At 37.9% G+C, this 8,883-nt stretch overlaps 1 protein-coding gene across 1 annotated transcript in view; it reads left to right on the forward strand.

The window, feature by feature from the left end:
- Positions 1 to 3,037, forward strand: part of LOC109935203 (protein TALPID3-like) — a 286,726-nt gene extending 283,689 nt beyond the window's left edge. Inside the window, exon 13 of the mRNA XM_048600285.1 lies at positions 2,964 to 3,037. The gene's annotated coding sequence lies outside the window, so the exon portion shown is untranslated. The remainder of the gene's footprint in view (positions 1 to 2,963) is intronic.
- The last annotated feature ends 5,846 nt before the right edge of the window (positions 3,038 to 8,883 follow it).

Raw genomic sequence — 8,883 nt, forward strand, 5'->3', positions numbered from 1 at the left:
TAGACCCGAAACGTCAGCCTTCCTGCTGCTCTGATGCTGCTTGGCCTGCTGTGTTCATCCAGCTCTACACCTTGTTATCTCAGATTCTCCAGCATCGGCAGTTCCTACTATCTCGCCATTCTTTGTAGTACAGTTTCTGGATAAAGTGAGAAACTTGATACAATTATCTTAATCACAATGTAGTTTATTATTGATGGAATAGACAATTGAGGATCGTAATTGATTTAACAAAAATTCTAAATAAACAATTTTATGCTGAAAGTTGGTGATTCACCGCTCCATTTTCTAACAAATTTTAATCTCTCTTGATTGCATGTGTGCCAGGTGGGCACAGAATTAGATTTTGGGGTGAAATCTATTTTTTCAGCTAAATTATAATGTCTGACATGAAATGCTGATGTAATTTACTGTAGTATTGTATTTTTATGGAGCACGCTGTCCTCGGAGGCTGTATTTAGAACAGATGCACTACCAACTAGGTTGACAAAGAAGACTAAGCCACCATGCAATGCACACAAATTTTTATCTGCTGCTTACTGACCTCAGTTCAGTTACCTCGTAAATAATTTCCTGAACAGGAAAACATCTCGCACAGTGCAAAATATAACCTAAACTGGATCCAGCACCTAGCATGAAAAAAATGATAATTAGAGCATTAAAGCTGCATGCTTAGTTGAACAAGCCACCTGGCAATTTTTCAGATCTGTCTAAGAAACCATTAATGCTTTTTGTCTGGTCTGATGTTGGAGTTCAAATACATTCCTGAGAAAGCATGTATTACTTGAGGCTGCCAAAAATAGATCAAAGATTTATTGTACTGTACAAAGTACTGTAACCTTAAATTCTTACTCCAGCAGGGGAAGAAAAGATAATGTATTGTATTATTCCTCTGTCCAGACTAGTTCATTAGCATGCTTATGCTGTTTTTTAAAATAGGTCACTTTGACTTGCAACAATTTACTTATATAAACTTTGTTATTAGTTTCATCTAAAAGTCTATCAGATTTTCCTTTGTACGGTAGTTGGGCTGATGCCAATATTCCTGTTAGTATACATATATGTTTGTGCTAGCTTCCAGGAACCCTGAAGTCAATAATTGATGTGACAAGTTTACTTTTTAAAAATCAGCCTTAATAAGCTGTGCTATTTATTTTGAACATGTGTATCAGGCCACATTCCTGCAATTTTAGTTTAGTTAGTTGCATGAGGATCATATTGGGGAAAACATATTTTATCAGAAATTCTATTTAAACCTCCTAACATGTGGTTTGTTCTGTAGATGGCTGATAACAGCTCCCCAGAGAAAAGAATCTGTGGAATTGCACACATTTTTATCCACACTTGATAGTCAGATTTTACTGCTTTAAATTATCAAGTAAATTTGATGATAATAACAAGAGAATGAGGTCAACTGCCAGATCAGAACTCTGATGCTAAAAGAATATTTGGGAATGGTAAACCTGAGACAAATGAGTTGTCTGGGTTTAGTGAGATGATGACTAGGTCTGAGGCACCACTATATTGCTAAACAAGAACCTGTATCCGGAACAGATGCTTTGCCAAGTATGCTTGCTGAGCCAGACAGGACCAGTGTGCAGTCTTTCATCTGTTTATTACTATTTGACTAATCAAAATCCTGTAGCCCATTAACTGGAGACTAGAAAAGATGACTGTGGAATTCAGTTCAAAAGTAAAACATAATTATGTGAGATAATGACCTACTATCTTTACCAAATTTCTCTTTGAATGTCAGAAAATTCAAAAATACATTTTTCTCATCGTTGTTGTTAGACATTATCTGAATTAGTTCAGTTCCACAGTAACCTGGCAACTTACTGAGGACAGTAACATATGGAAATAATTTAGCTTGATTCCATTTTCTGAAATCAGAAAATCACAGTAGTTGAATAAATATATCCGCTGGTTTGTGCATTTAGACAAAAACAGCCGATCTTTTCTATCTTGAAAGTAAAGTGGATACAATCCCCGTCATTGATTGCCTGGAGTTCTGTATAATTGTATTGTAAATAGTAATTAATTTACTGTAGGTTGCTCTGTAACATTTTCGTTAGATATGACTTGAGTGGAAGATGTATGCAATTAATAAAATGCAATGTTGGTTTGTGGATTGAGAAAAATGTCTTTGCAGGGAAAATGTAGGAAATGTTATACAGCTACCAATTTAGAATAACTTGACTGGTCCAACTGCCATTGTGAAAGGAAAAATGATATATCGCCTTTTACTTCCTTGAAGCATTCCAAACATTTCGTAGCCAATAAATTGCTGCAACTTTTTTAAGGTAAGGACATGTGGCAGTCAATTTGTACATAGCAAGATTCTGTAAATAGCAATGAGATAAATTACTGAACAATCTGTTTGGTTGCAGCATCAAAATTAATCAGGACAACAAGAGAACTTTCCCCGCCCTTCTGCATAATGCCACAAGGACGTTTCATTCCTGAAGAAGTAGATAAGATATGCCAACTGAAAAATAGCATTTCCGACAGCACATGTTGCTCAGTACATTATAATATCAGCTAAATTAGGTGCCCAAGTCTGTGAAATGGAGCTTGAACTCTCAACCATCTATCCAGGAGGTGATGCAACTGGTGCACAAAGCTAATTTTGAACGATATGCTACTCTCAGTTCTGTTCTTTCACAGTTACATTCAGTGAAGAATTGTTTTTTAATATATTATACTGTCTACAAAGGGAGTTGTTCAAAACATCCTTTCTGCTTTGAAATTTCAAATGATTTTGCTCTGGTGGAAATTGTGCTCAGACCTGAAATTCTGAAATGCTATTCAATTTGTAGGAAGAAACCATTAAAAGGCAGATCACAATTTGAGCGAGAAAATAATAATATAATCTTCATATACATTCAAATTATGATTTTTACAGACTGACAAATTAGACATAAAAATGATATGAAAGATTAATAATTAATTGAATTATCTTTCAGTGATGCAGCAGAGAAGATCCGTATTGGAAAGACTGTTGATGCCTGGATCACTATTATTAATCAGGACATACAGGTATGTCTAAAGAAATTGTTGTCAATTTTTGTAATGAATGTATTTTAATCCTGTGATAATTAAGTATTTGAGATAACAAGGTGTAGAGCTGGATGAACACAGCAGGCCAAGCAGCATCAGCCTAGACCCGAACCGTCAGCTTTCCTGCTCCTCTGATGCTGCTTGGCCTGCTGTGTTCATCCAGCTCTACACCTTGTTATCTCGGATTCTCTAGCATCTGCAGTTCCTACTATCTCTGAACATAATTAAGTACTTGTTTTTGATGTAACTTTTTAAAATTAATTATCATTGATCTTCAAAGTATTTTTTTCAAAAACATTTGGGGAGATCATGTGAAAGAATTGTCAGCTTTATAATTAATCATTATATGATGCTGCATGCATTGTCCTTTCACTTGGCTTAGACGTAACCCAGCAATGACATGTAAACAGTGATGTTTCATAACTAAGTAGCATACAATAATAAGTATTAAATAGCTGATAAGAATATCTAATGTGTTTTTTAACTTAATCAAAATGAGCTTGGAACATAGCAGACAATTGTTAGGATCTAATTTACAACAGCTATAGGCACTATATGACAATTTTTGCACTGGTATTAAAGATCTGAACTGTGCTAGCCTTCTTCTTAAATGTGAATGGTCCCAGACCACAGCAGGAAAGTAAAGTTGCTTTTGTGCCAAAGGACTATAGAGCTGCACTGGCATTACAGAGCGACGACTGGTGGTTTACCCTGAGGACCACCACGCCTCAGCTGAGGGGAGAGGTTGAGAAGGAGAGTCCTTCATGTTAACCTCAGCCAGTGCAGGAATTGAACCCACACTGTTGGCATCCTAGATCACTTTATTGTATATAGAAGTAGTCTGGAGAGAACATAGTGCACCAGTTACTATAAAATACTTTTGATTCATGATTCTCCTTCAGTCACACAACTAAAAGTGATAGGCTGGCCATTGACTTCATTGCTACTTATTCGATCTTGCAGTTTGCAAAATGGATGCCACACTTGCCTATGTAATTGTTGTTGCGTTGCAAAGCAATTCATCATAATTAAAACACGTTGAAAAGTGTTGGATGCAGAATAAAGCTCCATATACAAACAACTATTTCTGGTTGTCAATTCACTTCACTTTGTGCAACTTAGGTTACACTGTGTTTAGTGTATTTGATATCACTGTGAATTTAAGAGTGACATATAAGATGTATTTATATTAAGTTCAATAGGATGTTTTCATTGTTGATTCCCAATCAGGGGCTGAGACACCGTACATGGTACTCCAAAGCTGTCAAGTTCACTGAACCTGGTGTAAAACAAAATCAGTTAATACCATGTGGACAGACAGCCAAACAGACAAGATTTGGGTTCCATTTAAATCTTGATTACAAGTTGTATTCTGATATGTGCACAGACTTCTATTGCTCAAGAACTTATTTACATACATCCATTGTTTTGTTCCCACATATCCCAAAATTTGAATAAGTAGCTTGTATTAAATAGAATGTTAATAAAAATTACTAAAATAAAAATGATATGTAGCAGGCTCATCTGAATTACAATTGAAAGGCATTTTGGGTAGAGACCCTTTACTGAGCTGATTGCCACTGAAAACATCAGCCTGGCTGCACAGTTCATCATAACTGTAGCACCATTATTCATTTCACTTTAAAAAGTTTAAATGAGGGTGCTAAATGTAATATCTCTAAAATTTGCAGATGGTACAAAACTGAGGAGGATGCAGAGATGTTACAATGTGACTTGCACAGGCTGAGTGAGTGGGCAAAAACATGGCAGATGCAATGTAACATGGATAAATGTGAAGTTAACACAGTGTGGAGCTGGAGGAACACAGCAGGCCAGGCAGCTTCAGAGGAGCAGGAAGGAAGGATCCCGACTGGAAACGTCAGCATTCCTGTTCCTTTGCTGCTGCCTGGCCTGGCCTCCAGCTCCAAACTGTTATTTCTGACTGCAGCGTCTGCAGTTCTTGCTATCTAAATGTGAAGTTATCCACTTTCAGAGCAAGAATAGGAAGGCAGATCACTATTTGAATGCCTGTAGATAGAGACAGGGCAATGTTGAATGGGACCTGTTTGTCCTTGTACACCAGTTACAGAAAATAAATGCAGGTGCTGCAGGCAGAAAAGAAGGTAAACTGTATGTTGGATTTGAAGATTTGAGTGCAAGAACTAGGATGTCTTGCTGCAATCATATAGGGCATTGTTGAGGCCACACCTGGAATATTGTGTGTAGTTTTGGCCTCCTTACCTGAAGAAGGATGCTCTTGTTATAGAGGGAGTACAGCGAAGGTTTGTCAAATTGATTCCTGGCATTACAGGACTGATGTATGAGGAGAGATTGAATCGGTTACGATTGAATTCACTAGAGTTTAGAAGAATGAGGGAAGATCTCATAGAAGCTATAAAATTCGAACAGGACCTTCACAGGTTAGATACTGGAAGGATGTTCCTGACAGTGGGGGATCCAGGACTGGGGTCATAATTTAAGGATAACGAGTAAACCTGTTAGGACTGAGATGAAGAGAAATTTCTTCAACCGAGAGTGTTGAACATGTGCAATTCACTGCCACAGGAAGTGGATGAGGCCAAAACTGTGTTTTCAAGAAGGAGATAGATATAGCTGTTGTGGCTATAGGGATGAAGATATATGGAATGGTGGAATTAGATATTGATCTCAATGATCATCCATGATCATATTGCGTGGCAGAGCAGGCTTAAGTGGTTGAATGACCTACTCCTACTCCTTTTCTGTTTCTGTGTTTTATTGATAGCTAACAAAACCCACAAGAAAATTTGTGTCATACACATTAACTATTATGTACTGTTTTTCGTGTGGACAGCACTTGAGAAAGAAACAGCAAAAGTGATTTTTCTGCAACATCCCCACAAAACTATACTCACTATAATGTTAACAGGACCTTTTTGTTTCAGCTGCTTATGAAATTTGTTTCATTTTAAAAATCCTGCATGTTGAGCTTTTGGGATGTCTGTTGTGATGGATAGTAATAGCAGTCACTAGCAGTAGTAAATTTGTAGGAAAGATCATCTCGCCTGTATTTCTAGTGTATCAAAATAACAGACGAACAAAGATTCTCTGAATCTCTACCACCCCCATTTTATTGATCTGTTTTGCATTTTGTGGAGTAATACCATGGTTTCCATGGAGATCGTGTTGCACAATCTAGCTGCCTATCAATATCCTTTTTTGAATGCACACTATGCAGGCATTTTTGACTGATATTTTCAGCAATTTCATTGGCATTTCTATAAAATATTTCCTAGCAATAAAAGTGAAATTAACTGTAAGAAATGTTTACTAAATGTGATAATTCATGTATATGAAATAATATGCAGCAGTCAGCAGCACTAGTATTTCAGAAACAATTTGAAGATGTGTTGTCAGTATTATCATTTGGTGCAAAGTGACAAAATTAAGGTTAATGTTTAGAAATTTGATGGCACTGAATGGCTGCTTAGGCAGCCAATCTGGGAAATTGGAAACGCGATAAGGGAGTAGACTTTTCACCCAGAACCTCTTATTAGAACAGATTTCTCTGTAGACATTCAGGACATGGCAAAAAGTTGGAGATCACTGGCTGATACATTCAAATGAGGATCCTCCATTTGCTGAAGAACTCTATTCTCAAATTGATTTCCTCCAGTGGCCAACTTGCCATAAGATATCCTAATGCTGGAACTAGTGGCATTATAAGGCAGGATAGTTGCTGGTTTAACTTTTTAGGTTGATCCTTAATGACTTGATGCTGTTGGCTTCTTATATTGCTCTCAAAAGCTTAATTCTTTAAGCTTAAAGAATTTTGCGTGTAATAAAAAACATAGGAAGTGTTGGAGAAACTCACATTGAGCTTCAAGATGGTAGCGGATTACGATGCTTCAGCCGGAGCATGTCAGATCCATCCATTTCTTTCTCTCTTGTTTTCTCTTTCTTTTCTCTCTTTGTGTTTCTTTTCTTCTTTCTTCTCCTAGCCTCAACTTGGCGAGACAGCCCCGTGGCCCAATGTGGGAGTCTTTTGGCAGCCCATGACCGTGTCTTGGCGGCCTGTGGCGGTCTCTTGGCTCAGCATCCAAGGCAGCTGGCAGTGAGAGCAGGGCCCAGAACCTACTCGGCGATTGGAGACTGCGAGCGGGTCCTGCCTGGGTATGATCCGGAGGCGGCAACTTCAGTGGCGATGGCATCATGGCGCAATGCAGGAAGAGCGAGTGGTGAGAGAGGTCCCTCAGTATCTGCGACAGCAGCAAGAACAGGCAGCTGAGGTCTCCTGGAAATCAAACTAAGTGGAGGAGATTGAAGACCTAGCAAGCACTCATCAAAGACAGTTAAATTTCTAACTTTATTCCTTTATGTTTCTAGTTTATGTTAAGAAGGACTTTAAAGTTAACCATTACCTTACATCTTTATTTTTCTACTTATTCTATGAAGGTCTGTAAGCTCAACTTTTTAGCTTTTCTTTTATGACTTTATACCTGAGATTTTTGGACCGAGGTACCTTTGTATTCTTTTCACTGCATCCCTGTACTTCTGTACGTGACAATAAAATCTAAATCTAAATCATTGGAACACTGTAGCAGAGCCTAACAAAAGATGCAGAATTTTTCCAGTGTTGCATTATTTCTTGCTGCATTTGAAACAGTTTGACTGCAGTTATGGGTGATCTGTTAGGACTGCTGTTGGGCCTGAAGGAGAAATGGAAATGGATAACAGGGAAGACCATCCACATTGACGCTACAGTCAAGAAATGACACCTCTACATCCTCTACATCCTCAGAAGGCTAAAGAAATTCGGTATGGCTGCAGTGACTCATCAATTTTTATTGATGCACCATAGAAAGCATCCTATCGGATGCATCACAGCCTGGTATGGCAACTGCTCTGCCTAAGACTGTGAGAAATTACAGAGAGCTGTGAATGTAGCCTATTGTGAAAGCCAGCTTTTCTTCCATTGACTCCGTCTACACTTCCTGCTGCCTCAGGAAAGCAGCCAACATAATCAGAGACCCCTCCCATCCCAGTTACATTCTCATCCACCCTCTTGCATTGGGCAGAAGATACAAAAGTTTGAAAACACATCCCAACAGATTTAAGAACAGCTTCTTCCCTGCTGTTATCAGACTTATGAATGTATCTCTCCTATTAAAGTTGATTTTTCTGTGCACCTCTGCAGCTGTAACGCTATATTCTGCATTCTGTTCTGTTACCTTGATGTACTTATGTATGCTTTCATTTTCCGGTTAGCATGCAACACAATATCTTTCACTTTCTTGGTACATAAATCAAATATAAATCAAATAATAAATCAAATCAAATCATCTTTCAGCATATGTACCAAACTTTTCCTAGCTAAAATCAGTTCTGAAACAGGGTTACTGGACCCGAAACATTAACTCTGTTTTCTCTCCACAGATGCTGCCAGACCTGCTGAGCTTTTCCAGCAATTTCTGTTTTATTAAATATTTAATTGGTCTGCCATTTTAATGGTCCCCATTATAACTTCTACTGTTTCTGATTGGAAAGCATGTACATTTGTTTTTACTAATCTTTTTTCTCTTCACATAGTTATGGAGGCTTTTACAATCAGATTCTATGTTCCCTGTAAGCTTATTCTTCAATTCTTCCCCTCTCATGATCAATCTCTTTGGCCTACTTTGCTAAAATGGGGGAGGCAATGGCCTAGTGTTTATCACTGGACTGTTAATCCAGAGATCCAGGTAACATTCTGGGGATATGCATTCGAATCCTGCCACAGCAGATGATGGAACTTGAATTCAATAAATATCTGGAATTAAAAGTCTAATGATTGTGATCCCATTGTCG

Source organism: Rhincodon typus, chromosome 8, assembly GCF_021869965.1.
Source record: "Rhincodon typus isolate 14 chromosome 8, sRhiTyp1.1, whole genome shotgun sequence".
NCBI classification, from domain to species: Eukaryota; Metazoa; Chordata; class Chondrichthyes; order Orectolobiformes; family Rhincodontidae; genus Rhincodon; species Rhincodon typus.